At 29.2% G+C, this 18,851-nt stretch overlaps 1 long non-coding RNA gene across 3 annotated transcripts in view; it reads left to right on the forward strand.

Annotated features, from left to right (window-relative positions):
• Window positions 1–277: 277 nt before the first annotated feature.
• The window catches only part of LOC121121011 (uncharacterized), a 47,576-nt gene continuing 29,002 nt past the window's right edge, over window positions 278–18,851 (forward strand). For all 3 annotated transcript variants that reach the window (XR_011780941.1, XR_011780942.1, XR_005865308.2), the window contains exons 1-3: window positions 278–407; window positions 967–1,120; window positions 11,978–12,068. This is a non-coding gene — a long non-coding RNA (uncharacterized lncRNA). The remainder of the gene's footprint in view (window positions 408–966; window positions 1,121–11,977; window positions 12,069–18,851) is intronic.

Genomic DNA, 18,851 nt, shown 5'->3' on the forward strand with positions numbered 1-18,851 from the left:
TCAATTTATTAAAGTACCCTGCTATCATTATAGTAACGGCATACCGAACATCAATACATCCTATGACTTTTGTTTAGCTGACATATCTTTTTCATAAAGATTTTGATTAATCGTAGGATTTACTTCATAAATAAATAGGGAAGAAGGGAAGAGGCAAAAATAGTAGGCGTTCTTTAATCGAATGCAAGTTTCTACAAGTTATGCTTAGAATAATAAATTGCATGCATTTTATAACGTACAAAGTTTTTTTAGTAGTTGGCAATCACAACAGGGTTTTTTTTTATTAGACTAATCTGTTGTCATTATTTTCTAATCATTGAAGAAATAACATATAATTATATTTCAACTACAAGTGTGTGTGGTTATGAAAGACGGATAGCGATGAGTATTTGGAGGAGAGTTATCAGGTATGTCCTTGTGAACTGAGAATCTGATTAAAGATTTATAATGGAGCTATGAGCCTTGATGTATGTGGAGTGAAATTTATGTTTCTTCATAACTAAATATTCCATCTCACTTATGCAAGTATCTGCTTGCAGCTAATCTAATAAAACTTCACTGACAACTAAGCTGATTTATTTTAAAGATTTTCCAAATTGTCAAATTTACTATGTCAATTGTTATTTTCATTAATTTTCAATTGAAACTTATTATTAAAACTTATTTATTATGAAAATGCAATTGTTTGTGTTTAATTTTTAAATGTGAAATGGACGTAATCGTTGAAATATTTGGTAAAATTATAGTATTTTACCTCAAAAAGTAGTCATGGAGTAAATTGACTCAAATTTCTAAGACCCCAGAAAAAAAATATTGAAAAAATACATAGGCTAAAACCCTGTCAAAAAGAAGATAAATTTTCTTCTTACATTCTGTATAGCGGAAAGTTTAATTTTATATAAATCATAGTAATACTGTTTTTTCTTAATTAATAAATTTGTCATTATGTCATTCTTTCCTTTGTAGGACATCATTACTCAGGGAAAGGGTAAATGGATTTTTCTTGACTTCGCAGATACTAATCTTTCTAACACAAGAAAATATCAAATCTGATTCTACTTTTAAAAGAACTGCCTAACGGAGTTTATAAATATGGAGGTCTGAAATTTTCCAAATGCTAGTGAGTGTCATTTTCAAAAAAAAGAAGTATATTTTTATAAAATTATTTTTAATTAATTCTCCCTATCTTAAAAATCAAAATTGTTAATGTCCCAACAAGACTTTTATCTTTATATCAGTCTATTATTAAATGCCAGAAAACGGATTCTACAACTTTGATACTTATTGGGGATTTCAATGGAAATATATAGCACAAAGCTATGCAAAATAAATATATTATTTATTTTCTGTGTTTATATACTTGGTGTAGAAAAGTAATGATACTTCTAAATATACAGTTTTGAATAGGTGTTGTAGATTAAATTTTAAAGTTCCGATTATTTTTGAATAGCTTAGATTCTAAGCCTTTCATTGAGTTACATGTTGTAAACAAAAATAATGTATATATGGAGGCGATGGAGGCAAGAAAAGACACCATAGGCGATTTAATCTGCGCTGGGAGGACCACCTCAGACATCACGAAGGCCTTAAACATCAGCAAGGCCACAGTATGTTTTGGTCAGAAATCGTTTAGCTGATGGAGACAACCTCAAGAGTGGAAGACCCGCCAAAGTGAAGCCTGAAGACATATTGGAGGCATTTAAGCTCAACCCAATGATAAAAATGTTGACGTACGCCAAGAAGAAGAAGGTTTATTGTGGGCAAGACCATCCGAAAGGCTTGAGGAAGGTAGCTTAGAAGAATTGAGAGGCCACTCCTGTTCCAACATCAAAAAGAACTCCGTCTTCAGCGATGTCAACAACTCTAAATGATATGTAGCACAAAAGCAACTGGGTATTTTTTTTTCTGTGATGAAAAAACATTTACCATTGACCCCGTCTGCAAAAGCTAAATTATTTGGTAGTATTCTATGACAAGGCTGACAAATGCCTCAAGACAGTCAGCAAGGCCAAATATCCGGCCTCTGTGATGATGATGGGGCTGTGATATAATCTAAAGAAAAAATGCTTCCAATTTGGTTTCCTGTTGGATACAGGTTACCTGCTGCTGACCACATCATGGTGTTGAAGGAAAATTTGGCCACATAGATCACCAAGACTATGACAAAGTCCAAAAAAGCCAAGTATGTATTTCAGTAGGATGGGGCTCCGATCCATACTCCTAATATTAAATAAGAGGGGATGGGTATGAATCCACTGGATTTCTCTACTTTGTGGGAAATTGAGAAGAAGGCTTGCAAAGTTGGTCACCCAAATATTGATGCCCTGAAGACATCTGTTAGCCAGAAGTAGGGGATCATTAAAAAAAGGACTACGTTACCAATGTGTGTAAGGGGTTCCGGAGGTTGTTGGAGGCTGTCATTGAGGCTTATGGTGGCTAGATTAATAAATAATGGGCATTGTTACAGTAGAAATATTATAAAATTAATTTTTTTATGTACAACATCATCCTGATCAATTCTGAGTATTTTAATAACTACTTTTAAGGAAGGTCTCAGTTCTTTTTCTACACTAAGTATAGGTATACAATTTAGTTCATTTTAAATATGTTTTTTGTAAAATTACATTTTTTTTAATTAAACCCATAAATACAATACGTTTTAGTACTATTTATCGGGAAATCGTTACTGTTCAAACTAAGCAATGGTTGAAATAGTATTATGGGTTTTTTTCTTTGTTAAGCTAGGTACTTTGTAGCACATTTGTTATATAAACTGACCACAATTGATTCTTAAAAATATGAAAGAATATAAATACAAACATAAATTTAATATATATTACCAATAAAACTGTACTAGGATCTCAATTTTGATGAAAGGTTTTTGTATGACTTTTATTTTTAGAAAAGACAAAATTTGACAACTTATCTTATTGAATTATGACAAAAAAGTTGTCTTTTACAATATTCATTCTGTTTTAGACAGATAATGTTGCTTCTTAGCATTTTAGGGATGGTTGAGGGTGTAGCATTCTCATCTTCCCCCCTCGTAGTAAATGGCCAAATTGCCAAAATACCAGCTGTTGACGTCTAATTCTTTAAAAGAGATCAAAATTAAGCAGTCCCTCTTTTTGTGTTTGATCTAAAATTAGGTTTTCACATTAATAAAAAAAAGGTTTTGGATATTTCAAAAAGTACATACAACTGCATCTTGAGTGCCGATATGTACCTATCCAAAATCTCCTATTTATATTACCAACATTCAACACTAGTATATATGTATAATATACATTGTATATGCACTTAATATAATTAAAAAACTTGCTAACAGCTCATGTGATATTATCAAGACTGTTTTTTAATCAAAAAATACTATTAAAATAAGTTAGTGGGTGGTATAAATAAATAATTTTATAACTATTTTTATTTTACTTTCTTATTTTGAATACTTTTGTATGATTAAAGCATTTGTTTGGATTTTTACCTTCATACTCCTTTCAAATATTTCAATTTATGGAATCTAACTTTAAGTTAATATTATATTGATTTAATAAAAAACATGCTATCCATTACAAATGCAAAGGTGACAAAAAAATATGCTAATTTATTAATAGGTAATTTTTATACGTATATGATATTTATACATACAATGAAGAAAAACAAAATACTAGTAATTAAAACTGTCCACATTCAAAAAATTATAAGTATATGCACGTATTTTGTAGCAAGAATTGAACAAAGATCAAATCAACTCAAATTATCTTGATGAAACCGATTTGCACTGTGTATCTTAATAAAATGGATTTTTTTTTGTACATATGTTCAAAGCGATATATAGACACAATTAAAAAAAACAAAGAAATATAAATCAATATATTTCTATTGAAAGACAATGAGCAGTTTACCCTCCGTTCAATCACAGCGGGTAAATTTTGCCAGCCTTACTTTCCATGTTCCATGGAGTGCATAACGTCACAAAATTGGAATTGAAATTGAAAAGAATATCATTATAAAGTGGACTATTTTTTAGAACACTCTCATTAAAAATGGAATCACTAAAAAATATGAATTTAAACAAAAAACCTTGGAGACGCATATTTTTTAATTAGATCTTTTTTAAGTTAAACATTGAATATTTTTATATAATATAAGGTATGATATGCCTCATCACTATGTACTATGAATAAGTTATAAGAATCTAAAAAATATGTCGATTTATATAAAAAACTTTCTTTTTATAAGATTGGATATAAGTTTTTTACCATTTTCAAAATAGGTTTGAGGGAATAAAAGAATATTATGAAATTTAATTTTGGTATTAGTTGAAGATAAAATTGTATAAATTACACCAGGGCTTTTTCCAAAAACAAAATATTTCAACTTCTTACAAACACCACTTTGAAATATAATTGCAGACTTTTTTTCTTAATATAATTATTTTTACAGAAAATACTTTTTATACAAACTAAATAAGAGGTGAGTTTTTTATCATCTCCTTTGCAAAAACCATAGAAATGTCAAAACCATTAAAACATATTTATTTCGATTTTTTTTTTACCTTGAAGCTGAATATTATGAGTGCATTGATGTCTTATTTTATGCAAATGAATGCACTAACTTAGAATATATACGAATATATTATCTATGTATATTAGGCTGCATCAAATGTACCATGACTTTTAAATTTTTGATGAATATTCTTACCAATTCCCTAATATGTGACACTTGGTGATAGAAACATGTATTCTTAAAATCAACAAAATCGGAGGTGGGCAATGGATGGCAATCTAGTGCTGAAATTTGTACTCAAGGCCACAATATAAAATTCTTTAACTCTTATTTCTTCCTTTGCCCTAGTAATGAATGGTATTTGTGCATAATATTATCATTATTTACATCAAGTGGTTAATTTTGATACCAAAATTCTCTAGATTCATGGAAAAATTAAGAAAATTTAAGTTTTTTATGCTATGGCTCGGAGTAAATATATATCTAAGTACTTTATGTCTATCTAGTGCCACCTCTGATTGGTTGATTTATTAAATACAGAGTGCAGGAGCACCATATGTCTGTCGATTTTTTCTATTTTTTGAGAACAATGTTGAGTGATATATGATTGCGTCATAAATAAGCTTTTTGATGCAGTTTTTTTTAAATTATTCAACTTGGTTAATTGTCCAAACTTAGGTTCCTTTGGCTCTCTAACTAGTTCACTATTTGGTTCAGGGGTCCATCCTTTCGTCCTTCAATGGGTAACGCTGTAAAGTCGTACAGGAATCCAAACTAACTCATGAATTATTTATATAAATGTTTTTAGTATTATGATAACTTGTTCTATCAATCCGCTGGACTTGGAGTGATGAGGGAGAAAATTTGAAACTTTGATTTTCTAGTATGTCATCTTCTCTTTGAATAATTCTCAAGTGAATTGTGTGGTGTTGTTTTAGAGTGGGTAGGGTTGTCGTGATATTCAAAGGAAAACCCTCAATCCACTTTGGCGATCTGTGAGGACAGGTGGTATTTTTTGCTTCAAGCGAATATATATTCAAGATTTGTATGATTTTCCTGACCTCGAGTGGACGACCGAAAATTAATTGTTCAAATTTATTCACGTCGTAAATTTAGCTTCTTTATCGCATGAGTTAATTCAAGATTGGATGATTTGCCTTCTTTTAAAACTTTGTAAACAATATATGAAAGTTCTTTAGAAATAATTGTTCTCCTACTTTCCTTTAAGCATGTCTCTGCAATTTGGGTCCCTTGTACTATGGCAAGTGCAGAAGAATGGCCATAAAACAAAGTAGCGGATAAGTCCAGTAGGGGTGCTGTTAGTTTGAAGTTTCTTCTTAATCCTAGTGCAATTTGGACTGTTCATGGAATTTCTAGAAGTCTAGTTTTGTAAAATATCGCACTTCAGCCAGCCCTACAAATCGTTTGTTCGGATGGTTAACTTGATTAATTTTCTATTTCTAAATATACCTAATAGTAATCTTGTAAAATCTTCAATCGTTATATCAGTTAAGTTGTTGTCAATTTCTTCTCATCCCTGTGCAAATTTTTTATAAATTTTGATCTCTTCAAACACTAGACCAGAACAAGATCCATGAGATTCTTACCAAAACAAAACTGGAGGGAAACCATCCATAATTCCTTAGAAATAATTCGATTCACCGAAGTCCTTGACACATCGATCTCCTTAGCAATTATTTCATCAATCTGTAAATACGTCTTAAATTTTAGCTTAACTTTTCCTAACATTCCCTGTTTATATGCCGAAATTGGACGTCTACTTCTCGACTTGTAATAAATACTTCCAGTATCTTAAATATTAATGATCTTGTATTACAAGGAACTGAAGGCTTCAGAATCTGGAATACTTAAAGTAGTGATTACCGGCATAATAATATATATGTATATTCGACTGCTTTTTTACGTGGTACATCTCATATGATAAAGTTGACGTGAATCACAGGGATTGGAACCCAATTGCTTTACAAATAATCAAATTCCTAATAGGAAGTATCAAAACATAGAGGTTTTAAAAGTATTATAAACTCCTGTATATGAGGTAAAACATGTTTAAGGATATCAATATAAGTCACACATGAAAAAAATACAGTTTTATCATACATTTAAAAGAGTCAAAACATTATGATTTATTTTTATTAATCATACAGCCTTGGTTATATTATTTTTCAAAAACAATAGATTAAGGAATAATACAGTAATTATCCAGCCTATGAGCAAAATTTCATGTCAGAAAAATACTCATAATTCAAATATAAAATAAAAAAAGTCTTGGTATAAAAAAATGTACAGCAATAATTTATTACGTAGTTAACCCATCAGGATTTTACTACATTACTGTTTATTTTTCATTTCGAGAAACTTTGAACAAAATATATCAGTTTATATGAGAAAAGATTAAAATGTTAATTCTAAACACTGAAACACATATAAATATAGGATTGAAATAAAATATTTACACAAAATTCAAATCAAACAATATCTTATAAATATTACTAAAAATTTTATTAAAAAAAGGTCTTCAATTTTTTATCCCCCTCCAAAAAAACCAAAAAACTTAATAATAATAGTATCTGTCGTAATCTGTCTTTAGTCGATATATATTGTTCTTTTGAGTGTGAATATATGTATATAAGTTGGTAAAACTAAGTCCTTGCCTAGAAAATCCGGTCTTTCTAAATTAAATTTTTATACTTCATGACATCATTGTTGCCCTTGATTCTTTTAATTGATAATTACGTTATGCACTCATTTTGAAACTAAATGCACAATATTTAATTATTAATCTCATCACTTATAAATCTTGCACTTTCCATTCAATGAAAAATATGAATGGGTAAATAGATTTGATTCTTCAAGGACCCTTTTGATTGTTTCATCGTAGACAAGATCTCGTATCGGAAATTTGGAGATGGATATAGGATAAAGTTGGTCCCATAGTTCTACTTGAACTTTCTTTTCCAAGTTCAAGTCAAGTCCGAGTCTTCATGGTACTCTGTTTAAAGCAAAGTTAATGAAAAAATAACTAACATCTGCACTCGAGTACTCAATCTCTGGTATGATCACTTAAAATTGCACACTTAGTTTAAAAATGAAGGCAGGAAGTCATGTTCAATTGATAATAATCAAAGAGTCAATATGAAATCAAAAACTATCAAAATGTATTTTTTAAAAGATTTATTTTCAAAAAAATGCCTTAGTTTTATTAATTCATATTTACAATTAAGAGAAGAATATCTATCAAGTGAGGACAATGGAATTGCCTTAGATCATGGACAATGCGAAATGAGAAGTTTTTCTCTTGAATTTAATGTGTGTAAGTTCCCATCAAGGTGATTCCTAGAGATAAAAATATACCTTATGGATATGGATTTGACCAAGAGATTCCTAGATTAGATGGAGTAAATATAATACTCTAATGTTTACTTATACTTAATCAGTGCAATTCCATCGAACCAATAAAAGGAACATAAATAAATAAAAAATCACGCGACGACAACATGCCAAAGCTTGTAAAGATCCCTTTACAATGGCAAAATAAATAAATATAACGGAAAATCCCTTCTAATATTTGAAAAATGCTGATATGATACAAATGTTATCATAAGCAGCATTTCGATTATCACGCTTTTTCTACTCCAAATGGGGGAGGGGAGAGGGGGAGGGATGTTTTTCTTTCATGGTACACAATAATTCTTAATAAATTAGACTTTATACCTAAGTGAAATAGAAACCATAGGATGCACAATGCATACAGTGTGTGCACACTTATAATTAGCCTGTGAAAATTAAAGTAAAGTATCTCTTAGCAAGTTAGATAGACGGTATATCTGCTCCAAAAGATCAAAATAAAAACTAAAGTGTTCCTTGCATTGTTAACACGTTTGAATTTTTAAATAGGGAAAGTTAATCAATAAGAGCGCCAATATCTTGCATTTAACCATCATATATAATGATGAAAATTGTGTTTATAATGGACATGTTAAAAAAAAATCAACATGGTATCCCTAACATTTTGAAGAATATTTTAGAGGAGATGAGGTACAATCAGCAGAGGAAAGGAAGGGGAAGGGAGAAAAAAATACACTAGTAATTTGGAAAAACTTACTCCGATGTCGAACCCTAATTCTAGTCTGAGGCCCTCCTGGACTTAAAATTATAATCGAACAAATCCTTTGGGTTATACTCTGTATTTTATCATCACACACGAATGTTTCATCAAGTCTTGAATATAATTAAATTTATATAGTTAAGGAAGTTAACTACTCAAGTTAATAATAGAAATAAAGAAAAGAAGATCCATTCTTCAGATGCCAGTTCAAAAAAAACGGGACAGTTAAAAAATTCATACAATTTATTTAAGTTATCATATACTTTTTTTTTAAATGTTATGCTCACAAGGGGTTCGACAATTGTTACATCCCTACTTATATGACATGTAGTGAAAAAATATTATTTTAATTTTAAAGAAGTACAATTTTACGAAAAATACTACAAATATGACTGTATTTATAATATTAACATTTAATAGAGAAAATTTATTAAATATATGTAAATACATAAAAGCATATTTTTATATTCATGATTAAGAATGAAAAAACAATCAACGATAAAATTTCTGCTAATAATTTATATAATTGATCAAAATGAAAGATCGAATTATTTTATTCATAGTCAAACGATTTGTGACTTATTTTTAGATTTTTTGTCAATTTGTATTGTTCTTCTTCAACGTTTATTTCAAACCTAGAATATTTTAATATAACTTCCAGCTATATATGAATCCATTACATAGATAAATATGTGAAACTTCTAGAGAAGATTTATGAATGTCAATAAAGGAAAATATTTAAATATCTTTAAGTCATTCATTCATAACAGAATTGATTTGTTGGAGCTCTACAAGAATCATTGAACCAAAAATATAGCTATCTCTCTCAAATGAGATATAAATTTGGATGTCGGTACTTGAGTTAATTCACACACTACTGAGGAAAAATGTATAAATTGACATAAAAAATCTAAATATATATTTGATTTAAAAAAATCATAACTTTTTTCAGCTAACTTGATAGTAAAGGGTTTCTGTACAATTATTTATAACGATTTATTATCATTATAAACTTAATTTATCAACATTTTGTCCTGCTTGCTAAAGCCCACATTTGTTGTTGGTATTTAAGCTTTAAAACAAAAAAATAATTTTTAACAACTGTTTAAATTTAGATTTGTCTTGATTTTCAAATTGTTTTAAATGAATATTTTGAAAAAAATTATCACAACAAGGATGGGATTTGAACTCACGTCGGAGACTTTTTTATAAATCAAATTTTTGGAATATAATTTTGATTCAAGGCCAAATTCCGACGCGAAATAACAACATAGGTAAAAATTAAACAAAATAACAATTGATAAGAACTATTCCAGCATTTAAAAAATAAATTATTTCTTAAGCTATCTTGAATTGAGTTCCAACAAAATGTACCTAATTATTAAAAAAAATTTATAAAAATAAAGAATATTTTTTGTTAGTTAATATTTTTATTAAATATTTTATATCAAAGCTAAAATGAAAAAAAAATTACCTCATAATACATTTAAAAAAAAATTGATTTGTTTAATTTTCTCAGTTTAGTATTAAATTTTCATATTGAATATTTTATGAATAATCCCCTTGCTTTATAAAATATGTAGTATTTATTATTATTTCATCAGTAACTAATATTTTTTTCATTAAATTTTGATTGATTTTTTCAGTATAGTTTTAAATATTCTGATTGAATATTATAAGAAATAATAAAAATTTTAGAGACAATTAGATTATATCTTACATAATCAATAAGAAAATATAAAACTAAAATAAAAATCAATCAAAATCGAACTTTTTACATACAATTTTTTTTTGGTTTAATAAAATATTTATTTTTTATTTTTATCCATAATATAAATCATACCTGATAAAATCATTCATGACTTAATTAGACACATTTTGTAGGAATTATAATTAAGAGAACTAAATAATAAATTTGTTTTTTAAATGATGGAATGTTCGTATGAACTGATATTACCTTTGATTTTCATCTATATGCTCTGTCAATATGTTACTTTGTATTTTCTGCTCAGAATTAAGTATTATATTATTGCCTGGCTGATAACTTCTCACTAATTTGACAAGATGAGCTTAAGTGAGATAAGAAAATAATAGATTATTAAAACTAAGAGTGTAAGAACAATATTTATCATAAGATCATTATTAATTGAAGTATCAAAACTTTATACAATTTAATATTACTGGGAGGAAATCAATTATTAAAACTGATTTAAAGGCGTAAAAGTAATTTTGTGGATTGTTGGAAGTAACTTTTATCATTCGAAATTATTGATTATTTTGTAATCAACTGATATAATTTTAACAAAATTCAAAACTTACTCACTGATGAAAAATATTACAAGTGCTTCATTTTTTCTTTCTTTATTCATTATTTTATATAATTACACTTCACATCTAGTATATTTTGTAGCCAGAGCAGGACCCTAAAAAGGGTTCACTGAGTGAATTTATCTTATCTATAATACTGATTACTGAACTATAATATAAATATTGTTACATGTTAATGGTGTGCAGTAACTTTGTATAAAACATATTCGTATAAGAACATTTCGTGTAAAACATTTTCGTATATGGATATTGCGTATAAAAAAAATTTTGTATAAATTTCTGAGGAATCGGGGCATATAGTTTATGAATTGTCATGTTATACCCCGAATGTTGGAGTGTGTTTTCGGGTACCGAGGATACTTAAGTAACTACTAAGAGGCCCTTATATAACCTTTAATTGTAACCTGAATGTTGGGGGTGTTTTCAGATACCACTGGGTCCCACAACGGGATGCAACCCACCACCGATACTTGAAGAACCTACTAAGAGTCCTTTACAACTGCCCCAATCCTACCCCGAACAAATAGGAGGAACATATAGCAGATTATAATTTTAAGTCAATAAGAACCCGAAAGCACCACCAAACCTTCAGGGTACATTTGGAATGTGTGAGGGACTCTTAGTAGTTTTTCAAGTATCGGCTGTGGATTGAATCCCCGTTTTGGGACCACGTGGTACCTGAAAACCCTTCAACATTTTGGGTACAATAGGAAGTTGTAAGGGGCTCTAAGTAGTTACTAAAGTATCGTCGGTACATGAAAACACCACCAAAATTTGGGGTATCAAATGACAATTCATAAAGTTCCATATAAATTTATACGAAATGGTTTTATACAAAACGGTTTTTATACCAAATGTCCTTATACAAAAATGTTTTATACGAATTGTCCTTATACGATGATTACTATTACCCATGGTAGTCTACTCTATTGCATTAAAATTTAATATCATGAAAGTTATAGTTATTTAATATTACAAAAATAATATTTTGTCTATTTTTTTTTTAATTTCTAGCTCAAACTTGAAGGTTTTAACTGATGCAACCGTTCTCCGCTACGGAGAAAATTAATTTTTTTATCATTTAAACAACAGCCAACATATATCAGTATGTTCTATTAAAATTTGCAAGCCTAAATTATCTAATCCTGGGATTATTGAGTTTATAAAAAAGTGTATCAACCGTCCTCGTCTTCGTTATTACAATATGCATTTGCAATATCTTATATAATTAGTTTTCAAAGTGAATGAGTTATATTATTTTCTATTTTATTAAAGTACACTCAATTAGAGTTACATGATGAGTTTACCTCTTGTTATTATTGAAAGAAATAATTTGTTATTAAGTAGAGTTTTCAAAAAGTTATGAAGAGTAACTAATGACTCTAATTCCTAATTCTTTTGATTGATTGATTGTTTCTATTTCTATTTGTGTGTTGTTTTTTTGTTGTTTTTTTTGCTATTTGTACAAATAAAACATTTCCTAATTTATTTGTAACTGTGTTTGAAAGAAAAAGTTGAATGAGGCATTATTGTGGAAAGAAAATGGGTAACTTCAAAATGAGTAAACTTAATAATCATATCTGATTTTAGACGTTTAAATCGATATTTAATTCGTCCAATTTAACTTTTTTCATCTGTTAAAAATATTTCTCAATCAGTTCCTAGGAACTGTAAAGTGTCTTGTATATTATATTATATCATTTTCAGATACTTTTGGACAAGGTAATTATAATTTTAACAGCCTTTAACAAAACCTGAGGAAAAATCTTATACTGTCGAACTTTGATGGTCCTTCGTAGGTCTATCGGTTAATTTTGTGCAAGGATAGATGCTTTTTTATGTAAAATCAAGAAAGGAAAGGAAAATTGCGAAGGATATTTTGATATTTGGCGGCGAAAATGAAGATGAAGTTATACAAAAGATAGAAGAAGTACTCAAACGTTGTGAAAAAAAAAATATTACCCTATCAAAAGACAAAATTCAATATGGAACAAAATTGAAATTTGAAGGTATGTTCATATTTGGCAAAGGGGTTGAATCAGATCCTAAACAAATTAATAGAATTATGAAGTTCCAGACCCAAAAATTTTATTGAACTAAGATCACTTATTGGCCTAGCCAATCAATTAGACATACACAAAAGTTACAGCAACATTAATAAATTTTACAAGAAGAATGTTGAATATCAATGATAAAAGAATTAAAAAAAGCTTTACATAAGTTAAAAAGGATTATGACCTCACCATCAGTTTTAGCTCATTTCCACTTTAGCAAAATTAAAAAGTTACTGATGCAAGTTAATTAATTGTATTGGGTTTGGTCTCATTCAACAGCATCAAAGTGGAGATTGGGATAGAATTAATACAATTCAATGTGATTCTTAAACATTAATTTAAGCCAAAACACGATTATTCAGCAATAGAATCTGGAATGTTGAGCTATTTCCAGGGGCTTAGAAAAATACACTATTTAAAAGGTACTAATTTCTGTGTCGAAACAGATCATAAAGTGTAAGATTTTTGGAGAGCACTAGATCATGTAACTTCAAAGTCAGGTGGATTTCAGAAAAACAAATGTTATAGCAGATGCGTCGTCAAGATTTTTATTTCTAAACCAGATTTCCCTTAAAAAATTTTACAACGTTTATTTTATCAAGTCTGATCTAGAACTAAAAGAACTTGAAAAATTTCAACCAAAGATATATAAGATTAAAAAAGTACCATAAATTTTAGCAGAAATAAATTTCGAAAGGGGGAGAAAGTATGTTTGAAAGATAAATTGAACCTATTTCAGATCTACTTAATTCTCCAACCAAACTGAGACAGAGTCCTTGCTGTAAAATATAAAATAACTATTTGGAGTTACTAAATCAAGTGTGCGTCTACACATATAATTATATACAAGGTAGGGCTGCATAAAGTGGAATTGAGAGATGGATTTATAAATGCATTGATAATTTTATATTTTCAATAATAGGCAAAAAATAATTTTAACAAAACATGTAGATATGGTTTTTGCAAAAATTTATTAACTCAATATGGAACCTTCATTATCAATCATAGCCTTAAAACGTCGCCAGAAGCCAATATAGGAGCTGATCACAAACTCTTCTGATAAGTTGTCAGACGCAGCCACTATGGAGGACTTCAGTAAGTCCACATTTGTATGAAGGTCCAGTTTGTTTCCCTCTCCAAAGTGGGAGTGGGTTCAAATCTGATGAGGAAGGGGTCCATATATTTTGGACCAGAATCTAGCCATGTTATCTGTACTGAACTCTTGTCACTAGGCTGACGTATGAAAGAGGGTGCCGTCATGAGTCCAAATGTAGTTACCTTCCGGGTAGTTGGTCTTCAGCCATGGTAAGATGGTGTAACTAAGAACTTTATATTCGGCCCCCTGGCCGATTTTCTGTCAAACCTTGAAACAGAAGGGAGGCATCTTCTTTCCATCAGATGGCACAACACCCAAGACCATTGTTTGGACTAGATATTTGGAGTGGTGAACCCCGGACATTTTCTTTTGTTTCTGCAAGCCAGTGGTCGTTACGACGGTTGAGAAATTGATCAACTGTGAACATCTTATTGTCCGAGAAATTTTTCAAAATTGGCCCATTTGCCTTGATCCATGTGAGGATTTTCTTTTACCTCTCGAGGGTCCTGGCGTTCATACCCTCTGTCAGGTGGCGTGGGGTCCTTGTTGAAAGAAAATAATCCGAAATTATGCTTTATGGTCCTAGGAGACACAGAAAAGTCGTTGACAAGGTGATTTATCGATTTAGTGAGATCCTCCTTTATATTCTTCTCTTAACTAAAAAAAAATTATATCCCTCTTTTAATTATGCCCTCCACTTCCTGACATCCTGGAGAGGTCTTCTTCATTTTTTTTTATCTTGGGCAACTTAAAAACCAGGCACATAGAATACTTAACAATGTCAATCATCTTTATCACATCAACGCCAGCATCTAGGAGATCTGAGATGCACTACTTTTTCGCTTGTTGCTCGCTCATGGTAATGAAATGAATAAATGATTAGTAATGTTTGTTTAAGTAAAAAGGAAGGCGGCAATATTATATCCAAAAATAATCACTAAACCTTATTGATAAAATAAACATTAATTAACAGTCCACGTTTGGCTACCATACCACCATACCTTTCATATAAATGATATCTGTAGAAGAGTTGCTTCCACAAAATAGAATTAAAAAATATATTTATACATATATTACACACTTATAAGTGTACACGCACAATACTTATGGTAAGTTGCTACTTTTAAAAGAAGATTGTATGTTTTAATATTAACGTTTTCATTGTAAATGAACACAAATTTATTCTGATATATAATATTAGGTAATGTAATAAGACGTATTTTATTTTGTAATCTTTAATGATTATTTAGGGCTTTCGGATTTGGGGTTATAAGCCTCAACCAACGACCAAAACCTTACCAGCTTCTATTGGCTCTTTGCACATCCTCCAAGATACGTGAAGTGAGGCAAGAGTGAGGCCCTAATATATTCTTTGATATTTAAAATAAGGATTAAAAAATACAGTTTTGCAATCAGGACCTGATTGAAAAACTGTAAAAATCTAAAAATGGATTTTTTTCGGAAAAAAATTTGTAAAATTACATTTCATATATACCAATTGATATTTAATTTTTTTTAAACTCTACAACTATTTTTATTAAATTTATTATAAGAAATAAATTTCGAAAACCATGAATATTCACAAAAAAATTTAATTTTCTCAAAGAAAAATTTCCAAAATCCACAACTATTCACAAAAAATAATAAGTTTTAAAAAAATTGAAAAATTAAATTGATGGTTTAAAATTATTCGGAGACAAATTACACAAATATTTAGTTATTCACAGTAAATTAAATTTTTTGGAAAAAAAATAAAAATTAAATTAAATTTCAAATATTAAAATTTTCTTGTAAAAAGCAAAAATTCCTTAATAGGGTGCTATTTTTTTCATAACCTACAAAAGCATTGAATAGTTAAATACCAGAAATAAATAAGAATCGGAATCACAAATTCAACATTATTTTCCCGATTCCAGAAAAAAAAAAAAACGAGTCTCAATTCCGACTAATCGTCCCATCACTAATAATTAAGTTGAAAACAAAACATTTTGAAATATAGAAGTAAAAAAAGTGTAAGTATATTTTTCCCTCTATTACATAAAATCAAAAGTTATCACAGAAAATTATTTCCCATCAATACGGATGTGAAAAAGTAAGATTTTTATCGAGCATTTCAAAAACCTTCACTTTTTGAAATTAAGTTGATAATAGTAATAATATAGATTTTACCATTATTCATTAATTCTTGGAAATAGCACCTATATCTAGAATTTAAAAAATATACAGAGTGGGGCTCTAACTCTTGGAGTAGGATGATTAAATTACAAAAATCGTAATTTTTATGGAATCAAGAAGTTACAACTCAAAACCAATTTTGAATATATTTAAATACTATATTTTGCTAAAAAAAAATTTACTGTCTCCTGACGATGAAGGACATGTCCATTGTATACCACACTGTAATGATGGCAACTCCAAAAAAATCCAATTTTGATAAGAATGGTGACAGATATTCTTCTCTAAGGCACGACAAACACCAAAGTTTTGGGAATTGAGGGCAGGGATAGAAGAGGGCTACATAAAGGCAAGCCAGAAGTCAGCCATTTTGTTGCTGTAGAAGTTTTGTTTATTATTTGGGTTTGGGACTGCAATGTAGGTAGTCTGGATGGAGAAGTCAACGGTCTCTCCAGACTTATCAGCACTGACACCAAAGCAGAGAAGATCGTAGACGATATGCCTTTTTTGTTGTAACTCCGACAATTTTACACTTAAACACATGGGATAAACCTAAAATATCTTATTTTATTGTTTCACCTGTCTTTTGGTTGCGTTCTTACTCAATAAATATGATATGAGTAACCAATTTTGCATGTGTCTATGAAAGACTCTGAGGTTTGGTTGAAAAGTAATAGGTATAAGTGCTTGTTGGAAGTGGGTTCACTAAAGCCCTGACTCACTTATTTAGCACACATAATTTATCCCTTTTTATTATTGCTCTTCACTCCATCAAATTATTTTTAAATTAAAAATTTCCAAAATATGGATAATAATTATAAAAAGAAAAGGAAGAGTAAATGTGTACTAAATTATGTGCATACACTTCAGCCAACCAACCTTTATAAATAAATTGATGATCGATATCAGAGTCATTCCAGTCTATTTCCTTGCTAGATAAAGAGATTGTGATTTGTATTTATATCCGTCCACTCATATCTGCTAGTAACAAATAAAAAAAAAACATACTACTTTCCTCATAAATATTTTTGAAATTTTACTATATAAATTTTCGGTTTCTTTGTATTTATACAGCGACAGGGCATATTTTTTGCAACTATAGATATATTGTGGTATAGAACTACCCTTTTTCTATAACATTATGTCAAATATGACTTTTTTTCATCCAGAGAAATAAAAATGCCTAATTATTTCATAATTACATATATGCGTAAGTAAAATATTACCGTCATTTTAGGTACAATGGTATATTTATTAATAACATATTTGGTGTATAATTCTAAAAATGTTCACTACAGTACTTCAAGGCTATGTAATACACCATTTAAGTACCTTTTTGTACCTGTATAATAATGGTTTTTCATATATGTATCTACTTTTGGTAGAAAAGAACAAAAATTAGCACTTTATTCAAAAACGTTTATTTTTGTTGCAAACATATATATATATATATTTTTAAATATCATTTACTATATGTATATCAGACTTTATGGTCCGTTATTCAGTATAATGAAAATTAGTACATAAAAAATTACTACTAATCTATCTTATGATAAAAAAAATTCTAGATTTGAAATGTTTTTAAAGCAAAAAATAGAAGATCCAAAAAAATTAAAAAAATATTTAATGAGCTTATTTGGTATATAACAAGTACAAGTAGGGGGTACTGGGCCGAAAGTATCAAAAAAGTATTGTAACAGAGCAGCAGCATCTTGACACTCACACGGCTCTTTTCATCCAATTATTATATCTCTAAGGACAGTGTGATGTATAACCCAGAGATATCTTGCTTTGGCCTCATGGACTTGAGAGGATTGGACTTGGCTGTTTTATTTAACTCCGCCGTCTCCAGTTTGGCCCTTTCGACTCCCTCTCCTACGTTGAGGACTTGCTGACTTTGTTGAAGGTTGTCCTGGAAACACCCAACTGCTTAGAGTGCGAGAATGTAAATTCATCGATTAAGTTCAATTCTCATTTTTTCGACTTGTACGTAACCTAGAGAGCTCAGGTTTTTTTATAACTAATTGTTTATCCTTTAATATATCAGAATATAAATGAATTTCACTTACCCAACCTTTGTTAATTATTGCATTGATAAGTGTCCAGATTTTAATGGACCACTCAGTAGATATACAGTCAATGTTTCTAAAAAAAATCCACATTAATATAGAGATAAACTGATTATAACTTAAACTCTTAATCTATGCTATAATAGTCGTAATTGTTTAAGACTATATTTTAAATAATATTTAATGTGTCATATGGGTATGAGTGGATTTAATAGAAGGTACACATATTTATATGATTAACATATGATGAAATAAAAAAATATAGTAATTTTATGACCGGATAATATATATTCAAGTAGTCATTCTTATTTCAAGGAACCATGTTTTCTTTAACTAAGGCTGTATTTAATCTTCAAAGTAAAAGCTTGTTGTAGAAAAGATTTATACTTCTTTATGAGTATTCGAAAATACATTTACTTATAAGGTGAGTCAGCAAAAGTTATTTTGTATTTGACTAGTGTTGGATTCAAGTATTACTCCAATTTGAGATAAAA

The sequence above is a fragment of the Lepeophtheirus salmonis genome, chromosome 6 (assembly GCF_016086655.4).
Source record: "Lepeophtheirus salmonis chromosome 6, UVic_Lsal_1.4, whole genome shotgun sequence".
NCBI classification, from domain to species: Eukaryota; Metazoa; Arthropoda; class Copepoda; order Siphonostomatoida; family Caligidae; genus Lepeophtheirus; species Lepeophtheirus salmonis.